Below are 15409 nucleotides of genomic sequence, written 5' to 3'. Positions count from 1 at the left end.
TACACAGGGAAGTTACATTAAATTCAGGCCACATTTTTTTTCTGGAAAACAAAATTGCATCAATTTTTTTTTTCTTTTAATAGTTCTTCAGCATTTGTGTGTTATGTAAGCTTCATATGTCCTTAAACCTGCTCCCTGGAGGTTATCCAGGAGATGGCATCTCAGAATACTTTCCAAGATTTCTCAGTTAAAAAGAAAGGCTGTTTTTTTTCTCCTAACCCCAGCTTAAGGATGCAAACCTTAACCAGCACATCCTCAGATGATATGAGAGTCATGGCGCCATCATCTTGGTGAAGGAGCCCAATTAAAATGTTATGTCATGCTCCATACTCCTAATTAATTCCTCCTACCCTCATTACTCCTGTTTGGAGCTCAGTGAGGAAAGGTAGGGAAGAGTTTCACCTTTCTGCAAACTCAGGTTAAGGTCATTTAATGATGTGCAGCTTTTTCTTGACATGGTTTGAAATTTTTCCAAGTCTGAAAGTAAAAAGATGAAAGAAGAGATGGAGATAGGACAGATTTGTGTTCTCATATCTGGGATAGCAACAGGTTTACTCTAAATGAAATGCCTATAACCAGGATGTCATTAACAATCCAATTGTGTTAAAACTGACAAGATATTGGTATTTATATTATTTTCCCTAATTTATATTCTTCTCTTTCAGAATGTTTCTACTTACACACCTTTCTTTTTTATATATACATTTTTTTTAATTAATGTGTTCAATTATTTCAAGGCTGCCATTTGTGGGATGCTCTAAGTGGTTTTGGTCTAGGTCAGTAATGTCAGGATGACTGCAGAGGTCTGACAAGGAACCCGAAAATCCCATTAGGGTGACCATAATGGTTGAGGCTTCTTCCCAAACTCTGGAAAAAATTTCTTTGCTACTGTGGTGTGCCCATAAAACTTGGCTGTTACACTTAGAATAGTGACAGGAAGCTGTGAAAGAAATTGTAATTTGAACTGCTGTTTTCTTCATATTCAACTAGAATCAAGTAGCCTGCTAGGGGTGGAGACAGATACCTTTATGTACTTTAAAAAGCTACAGTCAGGTTTGCTTTGAGTTAAATCAAGAGCTATATGATCTCAAGAAGATGTGAGATGCTTACCACGGCTTGCCTGAAGCCTTTGGGGATTGAGTTTTACCCAATTTATTCCATTAAAAAGCACTTTACTGTCAGCTGTTAAATTTGTCAGAACAGAAATTGCTCAGTGGCAAACTTTAAGTAGATTTATCACTGACTCATCAGATCTCCTCTGGTGTGTTTTTTTAATCCCCATTGATAGCTTCTTTTCTTTCCAAATCAAAAGACAAAAAATATTCCAAACCCAGCAGGTAGGACAGTTTTTTATTTTTATATTAATTTTAACAGAAGGTTTCATTGAAAGTAAGATAATTCCGTGGTCAACAGGCAAAGTCACTCGTCATATAACTAAAATATCAAGGAAGTATTATAACTAAAATACCAAGGGGTTTTAAACTCACTGCTTCCTTCTGCAAAGGTAGGATGAATCAAAAAAGTGTTTTTAATGGATGAAAAAATTGGCATGCATGACTTGCTTTTTATTATGAACATATGTGGCAAGTGCTGGAGGAGAGGAGGGTGCAATGCTTATAAAAGGTGCTCATTTCCAAATAAACACTTCCTTGTTAGGAGAAATCATCTGCAGGTGGACCATCAGAAAGCAGAGAGCCAGAATGCAGAATGAGGTAAAATATGTCTGCATGATCATTCCTGTGGATTGAAAAATGTATTTTGGATACATAGAATCTCCTTTTCTTCGCTCACTGCCCATGGGCAGGTTGTGATTTCCTCAGATTAATTCCTCAGATGAATTCCATGTTATTTTGTTTAGGTTTTTGAAATGTTTTGGATTGAACCTGAGTCCTTTTTTCAGCAGTTAGTAGAAAGAATGTTCATTTGCTTCATATTCATTGGAGCAAGTCAGAAATATTTTTGACAGAAATACTTTTTTGAGTAAATATAGAAAGTGCTTTTATTGGTAAATAAATCATCAAGGTGGAACTTCCATGCTTTTTCATGGCCTTAAGACAAGATCATTGCAAAGTCTGCAGTAATGAAATGCACCATGCAATTGGAAACATTTCATTCCAAATAATACCTGTAGAATATATTGTTAATTTTTTCTATTAGGCAGCAAGTCTAGGAGTTTTTGATTGGAAATGAGTTCAAAGGTTTAATTTATGTGAAGTGCTAAGTTTCATTGGAAAAGGGGTCATTTAGCCTGGTCTGTTGGAAAGAAATACATACAAAAGATCCATTTATTACCTGAAACATCTAGGACAGAAAAATCAGGAGATATCCCACAAAGATTTTTCTGATGCTTCCTAAAAGGTCAAAGCCATGAAAATATTCACACTGTTATTAAAATATTAATTAAATCTAATTAATTTTCACAACCACATTCAATTATCTAATGCTTGTTAAGGCTTAAATTACTATTTCTAAGAGGATCACCCGTCCAATTTTTAATTTACCTTTGGTGAGACAAAAAATGGGACAAAGAAATGTTTTCTTCTTTTCTTGTGGTAAGTTTGCCTGCTGTCATATGAAAAAAGGATTTTGGGCAAAGGCTCAAGAAAGCTGGTGAACAGACTTGGTATTTTTAGACTGTGAGTGTTAATGCAACTGCAAAACAATGCACTATACAAGTCACTAAATAGGACACAGACATTGGAATACACAAATTACCCAAAAAGGGGATCAAGGAGATCAAAAATGAATTTGACAGATGACTCTGGAGAGGAAATTAAGTATTTTAGTAAGACAAAAATAGACTAGAATAAGCATTTGGAAACAGTGAAACTACTACAGTGTTTGCTTGCAAATTCCCTGCAGGGCTGCCTTGGAATGAAGCCGGATTTGTCTTTTTTCTGTTCTGAACCTCTGCAGGTACCTGTTCCTCAGGTCAGCAGAGACCAGACTCAGGTGGTTTCTCACATTAGAAGAGATTTCATGGCTCTGGGAGGTTTCTCTCATGAGACTTTTAATGCTGCAAGAAAGTTTCAGCTCCCTCCCAGGCTCCAACTGAAGAATTCCTTCAGAATACCTGGATTATGCTTTGCTTTTAGGCTGCCTCTTAAGGGCCTAAGAGAATGAATTAAAAATTAGTTAAAAACTTCCTTGCCAGTAATATTACCTGGTTGTGAGTTAGTAGGTCAATCAAACTCGGATTGGAAAATAGTTGAATTGTTTGTGGAATTGAAGACACTCATTCTTTATGTTTAAAGGCATAAATGGGAATTCTGCAATTACTTTGAGACAATGTAACAAAGCTTAGAAATTCCATCCACTTGGAACCTCCTGTGACTCTTCAGTTTTTGTAGTGTAAACAGATATTCCATTTGTCTATTATTTTTGGTGTTACAATGGGGTAATTATAAAAGTTATGGGTTCATTTTCCACCTTGGGCATTATTATTTGTTTTACAGGATTATAGGATGGTTTGAGTTGGAAGGGAGCTCAGAAATCAAACCACTACTGAATACCCACAGTCATGTGTGAAATTCACTTGTGTTTTCTTGTATATGGAAGACATCACCAACAACAAAAAGGTAAATATTTGATATTTTAAAAGGAGAAAAGCATTACAGTAAATGCTGCCTTGAACATTTAGGCAGTGAAGAAGTTACAGTCTGATAGAGTATGAGAAAGGAATAGCACAGGAAAGGGATGGCATGGGGATGCTTTAAATGGCATTTTATTTATCCAGATTCTCTAAACTATGAGCTTTAAGGTGGATCCAAGTTTAATTTTAGAAATCAAATGCTATAACTAGAAGCACTCGAGGGCTGGAGAGGGGGAGGACAGGAGAGGGAATTGCTTCTGGAGTGCACTGCAAATAGCTCTTTGGATAAACAGTATGGTAACAATTAGCCAGTGGTCCTTTTTTATTTTGCTGGATTTTCAAAACCATAAAAATAGATTATGAATAAGCCTGGTGTAAGCCAAAAGTTACATTGCAACAGCTGCAGCATCCTACCAATAGTAATTTTATCAGACGTATTCACAACTTGCTGCTAATATCTCATAGGTGGTAAGGACACAGCTCAGATTCCTCCTTCAGGCATGAATTCTCCTGTGATATTTTCAACTTCCACCTTCTATTTCCAGCATTTACATCTTAATAGAAGGAAAGTTGCATGGAAGCAATTCATTTAACAAAGCAATAAATTAAGTCCTGGTGCACATCCTTTATTGTTTCAAGATACATGGAGCTTTCAGAGACCTTTGGAAACAAAGCCTTGTTCATGGGATTTTCTTAGGAATTTTTGGTTTGTAAGCCATACAAATCACCTATCAAGAGCATTTCCATTCTTTTATGAAAAGTGCCTTCAAAAGGCTGATCCTTGGAAATTGTATAACTCTGTTTTTAGCAATGCTAACAGGTACCTTGTTGATGTCTGGTTTATTGATTAGCACCTTATCTGCCTGCGTGTTAATTAGTGTTCACTTCAGTATTACATCCAAATAATTGTCAGATTTTGGAGGGTTTGTTTATTTCCTGTGGTTTTTTGGTACCCACAGTTTATACATCTTTAATGTCAAATTAGTGCCTATGGAAACTACTTGAATTGCTAAATAGAAGAACAGAATTAATATATTAAATGCTAAAGAAAAGAACTCTAGGGTATTTAATTTGAAATAGGTTAGGCTAAAATCAGTTTTATTAGTTAGTATTTGGAAAATCAAACTGTTAACATTGAAGTCTTCAAATATGGGGTTATTTTTTTTCAGATGGCATAATCTGGGACTTATTTTAAGCAGCATAGTCAAGTTCTTTCATTTTCTAGTATTTAATGATTGAATTGGGATTGCTCTCTGGTGATTCTTGAAAACTATTTGTCCCCACCTTGGCCATATCAACAAGGTGATATGTGCATACTCAGACCTGGCACGTTCTGCTTCTACATTATGGCATTTTACTTTTTCTGTGCTTTAAAAACTCTTATAACCAACCTGTTCTTGGTCACTGCCAGGGATCCAGGGGCAGCCACAGCTTCCTGGGCGCCCTGTGCCAGGGCCTCCCCACCCTCACAGGGAGGAATTTCTTCCTAATACATTTTTATTTATTTATACACACTTACTCACAAGCAGCATGTCACAGCCATCATAAACCTGTCACGGGTTCATCATTCTTCAGCATTTTTCCATGGACTTCTGAGTGAAGTCCTTTTAGGATAGCAGGGATATGTATCTGATTAATCTTGTGGTTTGGTTTGGGATTTTCTGGGGTCTTGGTTGAATGGGTTTTTCTCTTTCCTAACTAACAGTGGGGGCAAATTGCTTTTCATACATTCTCTGCTTTAAATGCAAGGGAGATTTCTGGAGGGATATGATTGGTACCTGCAATTCCAGCCCAAGCTTTTTGCCAAACTTCCAGCATTCCTGATGAATTGCAAATGAGGGAAGGAACCCTTGAAACAGATCTGTGACTTGTGGTATAATTGACTCAAGGCAGCCTACTGGAAACTGTTTTTGGTTGCTCCTATTCAGCTGTTTCATGAGCACATGGGCCAAGCATTTTAACATATTTAGGAGTGAGAGGGCCATTTAATTTGGATCTTCCCCTTCTATAGGGACACTTCTTGCCTTACATCTTTGTCAAATTAACAAAACTGGATATAGCTGAATCTTGTAAAAGGACAAGTGTTCAGAAAGTAAGGGCAGAGCAGAAAAATTTTTAGGCTTCTAAGGAACTACAGGACTGATAAAAAAGGTGTCCAGCTATTTTTCCTGGGTTTGAGGGGTGGGGATGCATTTGCTTTGTAGGCAAAGGTATGAAAGGACATGAAGAACGCCCTGACTGTAGCAGATACCAAAAACAGCCTGTTGGGCTCTGTGTGCATTTTCAGGGCAGCTTCTTGAGGAGTCAGAACCATCAGTGGACAACATTTGACAGCCTCCCTGCCCAAGCTGAGTCCTTGGAGTAGCTGTTCATGGTAAATATTATCAACATTGGTTAATTTTTATGTAATGCTTGCTTTATCAGCAAGGAACAGCAGGAAGGAAGTACAATTACATTGAGACAATATAATTGCTTTCTGTGGCTGGGGGGAATTTGCTAACACCATATCTGCAGTGAGGACAGGGCTACTGAGGGAACTGCTTATGCCTTTGTTTCCTTCTGAACATGCTGATGGTTTTAATTTTCATCACATAGCTGCTCACTTTCTCCCCTCTGGATTCTCTTTGTGAGGATCCAGGGAGCGAGGTTCTGGCTGGAATTTTATTTCTCCAGGCAGACCTTGCTCACTGAGTGTTGTCTCTCCAAACCTTTGTTGTTCCCAGGCTCTGATTTTCAGTCCATGATGTTAAATACCTCCATGAGGAAATTGGGCAATGTCAGTGCTTAGCTGGGTCTCAGTCCCAGAAACCTCAGAGCCCCATGAAGGCTGCTTTGATGATGCTCTCAGCTTTTTCTCTTCTCACCAAAGCAGACAGAGGTGCCAGTCTCAGAGTTCCCTGCTGTCTCAGAGAAATTCATTCTCAGCCTAATTGTCTAAGGCTTGTAATAATTTAATAGTTTTTTAAAATGTAGCACAAAGCCTGCATGATAGTGTCTCCTTAGAAGTCTTAATGAACTTGGATGAAGATTACTTGTTTGCTTTCTCTGTGGAAAGACACAAAAAATTTGATTTTATTTGTCTTCCACAAAGCTATTAGGTCTGTACCTACAGGATGGCAGCCTTAATATTCAGACAAATGGGAAAAGAGAAATAATTTTGACTTCCAGTAATTACAGTGGAACTTGGACGCAAAGTTTCTGCATGTGTGCCATTGTCAATGATTAAACATTCATCTTTCCAATTCCTGTTAGATATTCAATTCCTACTGAGTATAAATATCTCCTGAAGTTCTAGAAAGAACAAAATTTTTGCTACAACAAACACCAGAAGGAGCTTTCCAGTTCCTCTCATGGCTGGCAATGTTGCTTGTCCTGTTTTGCATTCCTTCCCAGTTTAAAAAGTTTTTTCTTTGTCGTTTCTGATGTGTTACAGTTTCCAGACTCTATTCAAAATACCATTTGCACACTTAAATCCACTTCAAGAACTGCTTGTAGACAGACTGAAGGAAAGTGCAACAGGAAAAACAATCCATGCTGTCATCAGAATGCCTTTCCAAAACTTTGAGAAACAGCAGAGATCTTGCTGGAAGCAAAGGTGCTCTGCTTGAAATGTAATCATTGTTTTCCCCTTCAGCTTTTTTTTTTGCTTTTCTCTTTATAGACAGTAACCTCCACTGCACCTTCAGCCACCACTACATCTATATGAAATTAATCTTCTTCTAATGAGTTTGTCCCAAAAAAAGTGAGGATAAAAGCATGGAAGCAGGAGGTGGGATTTAGGCCAGTGCAGCCTATTGAATTTTTTAGCACTCTATTATTTTTGTCTACTGAGTCCTCCCAGCCCCACCAATGTGTCAAGATTTATTTGTCCTGCAATAGCTGCAATCGGGGCTGGCAGACTCTGCACGGAAGTGAGGCTTAAAGAGACCTTCAGGATTTTCTGATCTAACCCTCCCCTCAGCACTACCACAAGCACCCCTAAACCCCAATGTCACATCCAGAAGGATTTGAAAGGACTCTCAGCAGGCAGACAGAAGTGCTTGTGTCGAGATGTTGAATTGGCCTACAAACACATGGATTAGCCTAAGTGCTTCTGGTGCCACTGCTGGAAACTTGGAAGTGGCAATTGGAAAGTCACCTCTAATGATGTAAAAGGTAAAGGAATTCAGTTTAAGATCCTAAGAGAAACAGCTCTGCAAGTTCAGCACACACAGGGTTTTGTAGGCAAATCAAAGGCACATATTTGTGTTGCTGACACCATCTCTAAACTCATGTACCTTAGTTTATTCTTACTTTAAAGTCTTAGTTTAGTTTTGTCACAGATGAAATTGCAGCTACTTGGATATCACTGCTTCAGCGTAAGCAAAAATCTAAGAGAGTCCTGTTGTCTTGCTATTCAAATTAGAGATTGGTATGTAGTGAGGATCTTAAAAGCCAAACTGAACAGGATGTTCATGAAATTAATGTGACCTGTCAGGAGGAGAAACTCATAAGAGGTAGAGGTTCCTCCTCTGGGAAGAGGAATATCTAAGTCTTGACTGTCTGTATCACTGAGAGAGGAGGAATGTGAAGAAGTTGCAGACTGGAATAGGGCTGGGTTTGTTTCTGGTGTCAAACCTGGCTCTGGGTGGAAGGGACCTCGGGAGGTGACGTGAGGCAGCAGCGGGAGCCTGAGGATATGGCACTCCTGGGGTTGTCTGATGTCTGGGTCCTGGGGTTCCTCATTTTCAACACTTGGTAATCAAAGAGTCTCCCTTTAATCAGAGCTTTGCACCTCATCGAGCAGCTCTGAAGCAAACATAAATTCTCTTTCCTTACAGGCTCATTTCTTGCATCATTAACCTATTTGCTCTTCACTTAATGAACTTCTCTGAACTTTTTCAATCTCTGAACCAACTTCTCTGGACTTTTTATATCTCAAAACTGACTTCTCTGAACAAACCCTTTTTTTGATGGAATTTCTTTTCTTGTGGGACAGACAAAAATCTTTCACTTTTTTTCCATTCAGTCCCTTAGTGGAAAAAAAGTGAAAGATTTTTTGTTCAGTACAAGATTTTTACAAGCCTCAAATATTTTTGGGGGTCTTATCTGAGTATTTTGCCCTTTTTTTAAGGAATTAGGTTTCAGTGCCGGAGATCATTGAGGATTCATTCCAGTGGATTTCCACTGTTAAGTAAAGTCATTTACATGAGAGGAGCTTTCAGAGCTTTTTGTTGTTGTTTGAACTTTTCATGCAAAACATGACATAAAACCTAACAAAGGGAGCAGATTGTTTACGACTGTCGCTTTATTTATTATTAGCCTAACATTGCTTTTGATTTATTTTGTGCAACAAAAATAACAGCTTTCTGTGCTAGAGACAATTAATTTTATGCTCTGGAAGATCTGGTGCATGTTTGCAACATCTGAATCCATTTCACAGTGACAGATTCAAATGTCACAAAGTCAAAAGCTGCCACATAGAAGATGAAAATTATAAATATCAAGGGCATGTTTGTCACTTCTCTTATCTAAGTTAGCATTCCAGAAGACTTCTCAGCCATAAGCATTGGCTAGCTTTTCCTTTTTGCTCTTTTCTTGGTGAAAGCAGCACTCTGTATCTTCATCTATGCTTAATTTCCGTAGCCGCTTACTGCTGCTCTGAAATAATTTTTATTTGTGGTGTCTACCTGAAAGGAGAACTTTTAGGAAAGGTCTTTAAAATTATTTTGTAACAGCATATTATATTTTTCTTATGGTTAATGTTAATGGCTTGAATTGAAAAAAAACTCTTGTCAGGAATTCCTTTGACGTTGCATAAATTAAATCTTATACCAAACTCTAATTTAATTTTAATTTTCAAGCATTTCATTCTTCCATATCTCCACATGGTCTTCATTATGACAATAGGGCTTGATTAATGAAATCCAACATGTTGATTCTGAGACTATAAAAATGCACATCAAATTTTCCAAGAAATTGATTGCCTTATTTTGGTCCATTTTTCAAAAATGATAAACAGTTTGTCTCAGCTCTGGATACAACCTTGTGGTCACCAGGTTTTTCTGGACAGCAGCGTTGGAACATCTCGTGCTCTTACGTTGTGATTTCTCAGCAGAATGCTGGTAGGTTTGAAGTTTTGCTGGACAAACTCGAGAGAAACCAATGAATCATCACTTGAGTGGTGGCTGTGTCTCCTTGGCTACACACAGGGCTAAACCTGACCTCAGTTTTTCTCAGCTGGGCTGGGGGAAGAGTCCTCATGCAGCAGAACTTTATCTGCACTGAACAGATTTTGCCAGACACTCCTTATCCTGCAGTTGCAAACCAGTTGCTTAGAAATGACACGAGCTGGAATGACATAATGGAATATTCTCCTTAAAACGGGAATATTCAGCCAGAAGAACTGGCTGTGGAACTGCCTGGCTCACCTGCCTGTCTTTTGAATGCGTGCCTGCTCCAAAACTGCATGGATTAAAGAGCAGAAAGTGCCTTTGCTCCTTTGCAACTTGATAGGAACACCATTCCAGGAGTGAATTAGCACAGCTGCTGATCCCTCCATCTCATGCAGCAGCTCCATCCCAGGGAGCCTCTCCACAGGGCTGGGTGTTCCAGGCATGACATCACTGGAAATGGTGCCAGATTAAATTACACATGGGCAGATGGATAGCACAGGATTCAGCAGATTCTTGACATGAGCACAGTTTTTGTGTTTTTTGCATCTATGGATTTAAAGCTATGTTTTCAACTAAATTTGCAAGCAGTTGTTCTCACATGCAAGCAATCTTCCTCTTAGGGATCCATATTTACCAGAGGTAAAGCCAACAGCTCTGTGGAGGACCTATTTCGTATCAGGATTGCATCCATCCTTACCTGTGTGTGCAAACACAGCCCCAAAAATACATTTTTTCTAGGAGAATATATCCTCTTTATACTGTTGCATGGGGGTCTTGTTGCTCACCTGTAAGCAAGAGCATCAAGAAAGTAATTTTAAAGTGTTTCACAGCAATCTTGTTTTGTGAGGCTGCAGAGTTTTCACTCAAGTTTTTAGTTAAGTTTAGACTTGGAGTGACATCTTGGATTTCCAGTTACACCTTGGACTTCCCTCTCAGGCTGCGCTAGTGAAGGGGAGGTGAAGAATTCTTGTGCCTGAGAAAATTGATTCCAAAATTCCAGGCATCTTCACAATGACACTGTGCTTGTATTCACTTTTGTTGAAGCACCTGGTCAGCCTCTCCTAAAAATACCAGCCAGCAGAGAAGCACAACTGAACCTCCACCCACTGCTCCTCGCACTGCGAGATTTGGGCTAAATAGAGCACAAGAACATTTCTAGGGAGAGAACAGGATCCTATTTGGGGCTTTGGCAAGGCAAGGGGTGGCAGGAAAACATTTTGTGTTGCCCACACCTTTGTACCTGAACTGGACCTGATGCCATCAGGCCTCAAGCTTTGTGAGAGAATGGTTAAACAACCAGAGAGAAGCACTTGGGCATCCAGCCAGCATCAGATCCCAGAAGGAAAACAATTGGAGCTGCCATATCATCCTTGACCAGTGCAGCTGATGAGAAAAAAAAGGAATCAGTTTTGCACTGCAAACTTTCTTCTTCCTCTTCCTTTCACTGTAATCCTTTCTTGGCAGCAAAGTGAAGCAAAATAGAAGAGGAAGATTATGAACTATGCTGTGTCCAGCAAGTTCTGCCACTTAATAGCTCCACTGGAAGGGCAGGTCAAAGGAAAATGTGGATGCATATGGCCTATACTGGGTCTGTGGCCTTTACTGTCCCAAGAAAAAGGAATCCAGAATACTAAAAAACTTTGGCCACAATTTTTAAGCCTGAGTTAAAAGCAACTGATTATAGCTTTCCTCTTCTTTCCAGCCCAGAGTTAAGTTAGCAATAACAAATAAGGGTGAATCTAGTGCAAGCTAAGTAACTGAAATGCTCTTCTCTTACCTCATGTTGACTTTACTTTTCTATCCCCATCCAGATTCAGATTTCTAAATAAGTTTTTAAAATAAACAGGAACAGCTCAGTGGTTTGGCAATAGACAGAACGTTGGTGAGGAAACTGCTTTAGTCCAGTAGTAGAGATATTGCCACTTTACTCTATGGTTCCTCCTTTTGTTTAGCAAGGAGCACCTTGGAGAATTCCCACAGACACTGGAGAAGCAAAGCAAAGGTTTCCAAACATCAGTCCACGTGGAGTTTGCATATCTTTAAGGATCAACCCTACTCTGAAAGTCAGGAAAAAGAAATGAATCATAGTTTTCAGAGTGAGGGTAAGAATACAGTGTGGTCTGCAAGAAATGCGGAAAGCTGGCAAGGGCATGGTGAGCCAACAAAAAGCTTTAAATCTTCAAAGCACCCAACAGTCTTGATGACACTTCCCAGGGCAGTGTTCAAGGTAAATCTTTACTCAGAATGGCAGATTTCTGTCTGGTTCTGTTTCCTTTTCTTGTTAAAGGTCAGCTTCAGCTTAAATGTGTAACAGCAGGTCTAGAATGGCCAAAGGTTTTTGTCTTTCTCTTAGCTGAAGCTTATTGAAGAACACAAATCTATCTAACCAGATGTGGAATACTTTCTCAGTATAGATATAAAGGAATAGGATGCTTCCAAATCTTTCCCCATTGTTTCCCCATTTCATACTTTTTGACTGGACATTTCTTTGAATTTTCACCTCTCTTAAGCTGAGCAATCTGTCACTGCAGGTGCATTTTTCCCACTTGTCAAAATCAGTTTAGTTGTCAACTCCAGAATATCTTTTCTATCTCTAGAGTTAGCCTTGAATGGTATTAGAGCTTGTCACATCCTATTTCTGTTTTTTCTAAAAAGGGAGGGCAATCAAGTCAGCAGAGTCAAGTGTGAGGTCCATGGAATGATGCTCCAAGTGGGAATTTTCAAGAGCAGCTGGGATATCATCGAGCAGCTGCTGTTTCACTTCTTGGAGGGCACCACAGGACAGGATGCCACAGCTACTCACATCTCTGGGTAAGAATATTCTAGGTTTTCTCTTTTTCTTCATTTATCACATTGCTGCAGTTCTGTGTAAGTTGAGCGTGCCATTACCTGTTTAGCTTTGGCAGTTGATCCCTCAATTTTCTTTCTTCTTTTTTTTTTTCTCCTCTGAAATCTCTTCATTTGCCTCCTCCCAAAAATAAAACTTCCGGAAATGGACCCAGTGTTTTTTAGGAGAGGCTTTCAGCTGGTGTGAACCTATATGGGTCTGTAAAATTCTATGAGGATTTCCTCTGGTTCAACATCAGCACCCTAAATGGCAACTCTGCTTATTAAAGTGAGTTAATGACATCACACTTCTGGTTTGTGATTTTCCTGCAAGAGTAGTCAAGTCTTGTTCTGCCTTTTTGGATGCTATTTTACTTTGTTTGCTAATGAGCAATTTGCTGTTTTATGTCTGAAGACTTTTAGCATCCAGTTTTCTGTTCCCATTCTGTTGTGTGTGTTTTAGATTATATGAACACACAGCACTCTCTCACTTCAGCTGAATATAAAACTGAATCACCCTGGCTGGGAAATACGGGGTTTAATTAAAGGGAAAATATTTTGCAAGTTAAAAGAAGCTTTGTGAACCCTAAATATGTTCCAGGGTTTCACAAGCACTAAACCACATTGGATTTTACTTGCCTTTGATCCTGAAACCTTTTAAAAGATAAATTAGGGATATTTTGATGTCTTTAAAGGCAGGAGGCCAGATACTACTTAGCCCTTGTGGAGGAATGAAAGATGGAAGGAACAACTCCCAGGCTTGGTGTTGTCTTTCTTTAGTTGAAGCATCACCTCATGGGTTTTAAGTCTGAAAAGTCAAGGCATGGCCCTGCCAGCTCCTGAGGGGGCTGTGAGGGTGGTGAGCCCTGGCACAGGGTGCCCAGAGCAGCTGTGGCTGCCCCTGCATCCCTGGCAGTGTCCAAGGCCAGGTTGGACAGGGCTTGGAGCCACCTGGGACAGCGGAAGGTGTCCCTCCATGGCAGGGGTGGAATGGGATGAGATGTAAGGCCCCTTCCAGCCCAGACCATGATTCCATCCTGTGATGATTTCACTCCTTCAGAAGTGAAATGCTGCAGCTCCAGTCGCCAGGGTTTCCTGCCCCACAGTTCTGGGGGTTCCTGAGGAAGCTCATGCAGAGCTCAGCCATTCCTGCAGCTCTCAGAACACACAAGGAGGACATTTGACTGACACACCTTGCACATCACAGAAGGAAAATGTGCCTTTCTGAGCTGTGCTACTGGAAACCAACTTAAAATGAAAGCTATTGGTGCAGGTGGAGGTTTCCTTGCCCATTTAATGAGCACTTTTGCAGACTGGCCTCACCCTGCATGCAAACAATGGATTCCCTTGTAAACACAGAGCATCTCTCCCTGCTGCTAACAACTTCAGCTCTGCCAAAGCCAGAGAGCAGTGGAAGTGTGCAGGAGGAAGCTGAGGCCTACCAAGAAAAATTTTAATTCCTATTTTTACAATCCACTCCAAATATTTTAAGAGTTTGAGTCAACAGCCTGGTGTGAATGCTCAGGGGGCCAAGTTAAACATCAAGGAATCCTACAGGTTTCACAATTAGAACAAGAAGAAGTAGTTTTTAAAAATACAACAGTAGAGTACTTCAAGATAAGTATACATCACTAATAAGCCTTCCATGATGCAAATCAATTTGACCTGCATTTAAAATTGATTTTTTTTTTACTTATACATATGTCATTCATTTTCATTCTGATCTCTGGGGTAGTATTATTCAGAAGGATTCTGGTTTTTTTCATCTCTCCCAAAGTATGCTGTAAGAATAATGCATTTAATCACAGTCCCTCACCTGGTTTACCTTATTCCTTTCATAAATGGAGCTGGCAGAACAAATCAGCATTTAAAACCATATCTGCAAAAGATGTGAGACTGTTTCGCAGCTATTTCAGTGTCACATCACTTGCTGACGTGTTTCAGCTTACAGCAGATTTTGAATTTCCCTCATTTTATGTTTCCTCAGCTGGTAGAGGGAGAAGGGCAAGAGTGCTCTGTCAGACAGGGAAAATCAAATTAATGTACTTTTGAAAGCCTGTGTCTGACACTATCTGCAAAAATGTCCTGCAGTTATTAAACTCTGACCTCTATTTGATTACTGAATGTGAGGGTTTGCCTTTTCCTTCTAAACAGTCATTAGAATTTTAAATTTCTGTCTTCCTAACGTTGTTTTTGTGTCTTCTCTGTAGCTACAATATTTTACCAATGGTAACTACAGAACAGGGCCTGCTTGTGGTGGCTGAAGCCAAAGGAGTTTGGACTAACAAAGCTCATCAAACCCAGGAACATTTGGGAAATATTTACTCTTGAGAAGTTTCACATGATCATCACTTGCTGATATAGGTGGGTGTACAAGGTTTATGTTCTTTGGCTTTAATTCTCCAGGAATCTCAGCATCTTCCCACAAAATAAAAGGCCCTTCCAGAGTCACAGAAGTTGTTTGATGTGCCTAAGGAGGCTGACCAGCACTTGCTTAATGAATTTCTGAGCTCAGCCCCAGCTCAGGAGTTGCTGTGCAGGGAGGCAGGAGCTGCCTGTGTTTCTCTGGGAGGAGACTCTGGCTCCCAGCAGCTTTGATGGTGTCAGCAGAGGCCAAGAGGTGCCCAACCAGCAGAAATCCCACTGAGCACCAGTGGTATCTGCACTGTCTTTCTCCCACTGCCCTAAAAAGCCAATTCCCTCCACATCAAAAGTGTCCCTGTTGAGCAATTGCTGTGTGTCAGCACTCTGCAGCCCTGAGCTGTTTGCCTGTCTCTGAAACATGGAAAACACAAGATGTTATAAAAGGAAAACACTGTCTGCTTCCAGGCTGTTG

At 39.8% G+C, this 15409-nt stretch overlaps 1 long non-coding RNA gene across 1 annotated transcript; it reads left to right on the top strand.

Annotated features, from left to right (window-relative positions):
- Positions 1 to 3449: 3449 nt before the first annotated feature.
- On the top strand, positions 3450 to 7366 carry LOC132069872 (uncharacterized). Its single transcript, XR_009417839.1, has 3 exons — positions 3450 to 3578; positions 5880 to 5966; positions 7254 to 7366. It is a non-coding gene; the product is annotated as an uncharacterized LOC132069872 (long non-coding RNA).
- The last annotated feature ends 8043 nt before the right edge of the window (positions 7367 to 15409 follow it).

This window comes from Ammospiza nelsoni, chromosome 2 (genome assembly GCF_027579445.1).
Source record: "Ammospiza nelsoni isolate bAmmNel1 chromosome 2, bAmmNel1.pri, whole genome shotgun sequence".
Taxonomy (NCBI): Eukaryota; Metazoa; Chordata; class Aves; order Passeriformes; family Passerellidae; genus Ammospiza; species Ammospiza nelsoni.
Note: the sequence above shows the minus strand (reverse complement) of the source record. Positions and strands in the feature narration are given on the sequence as shown.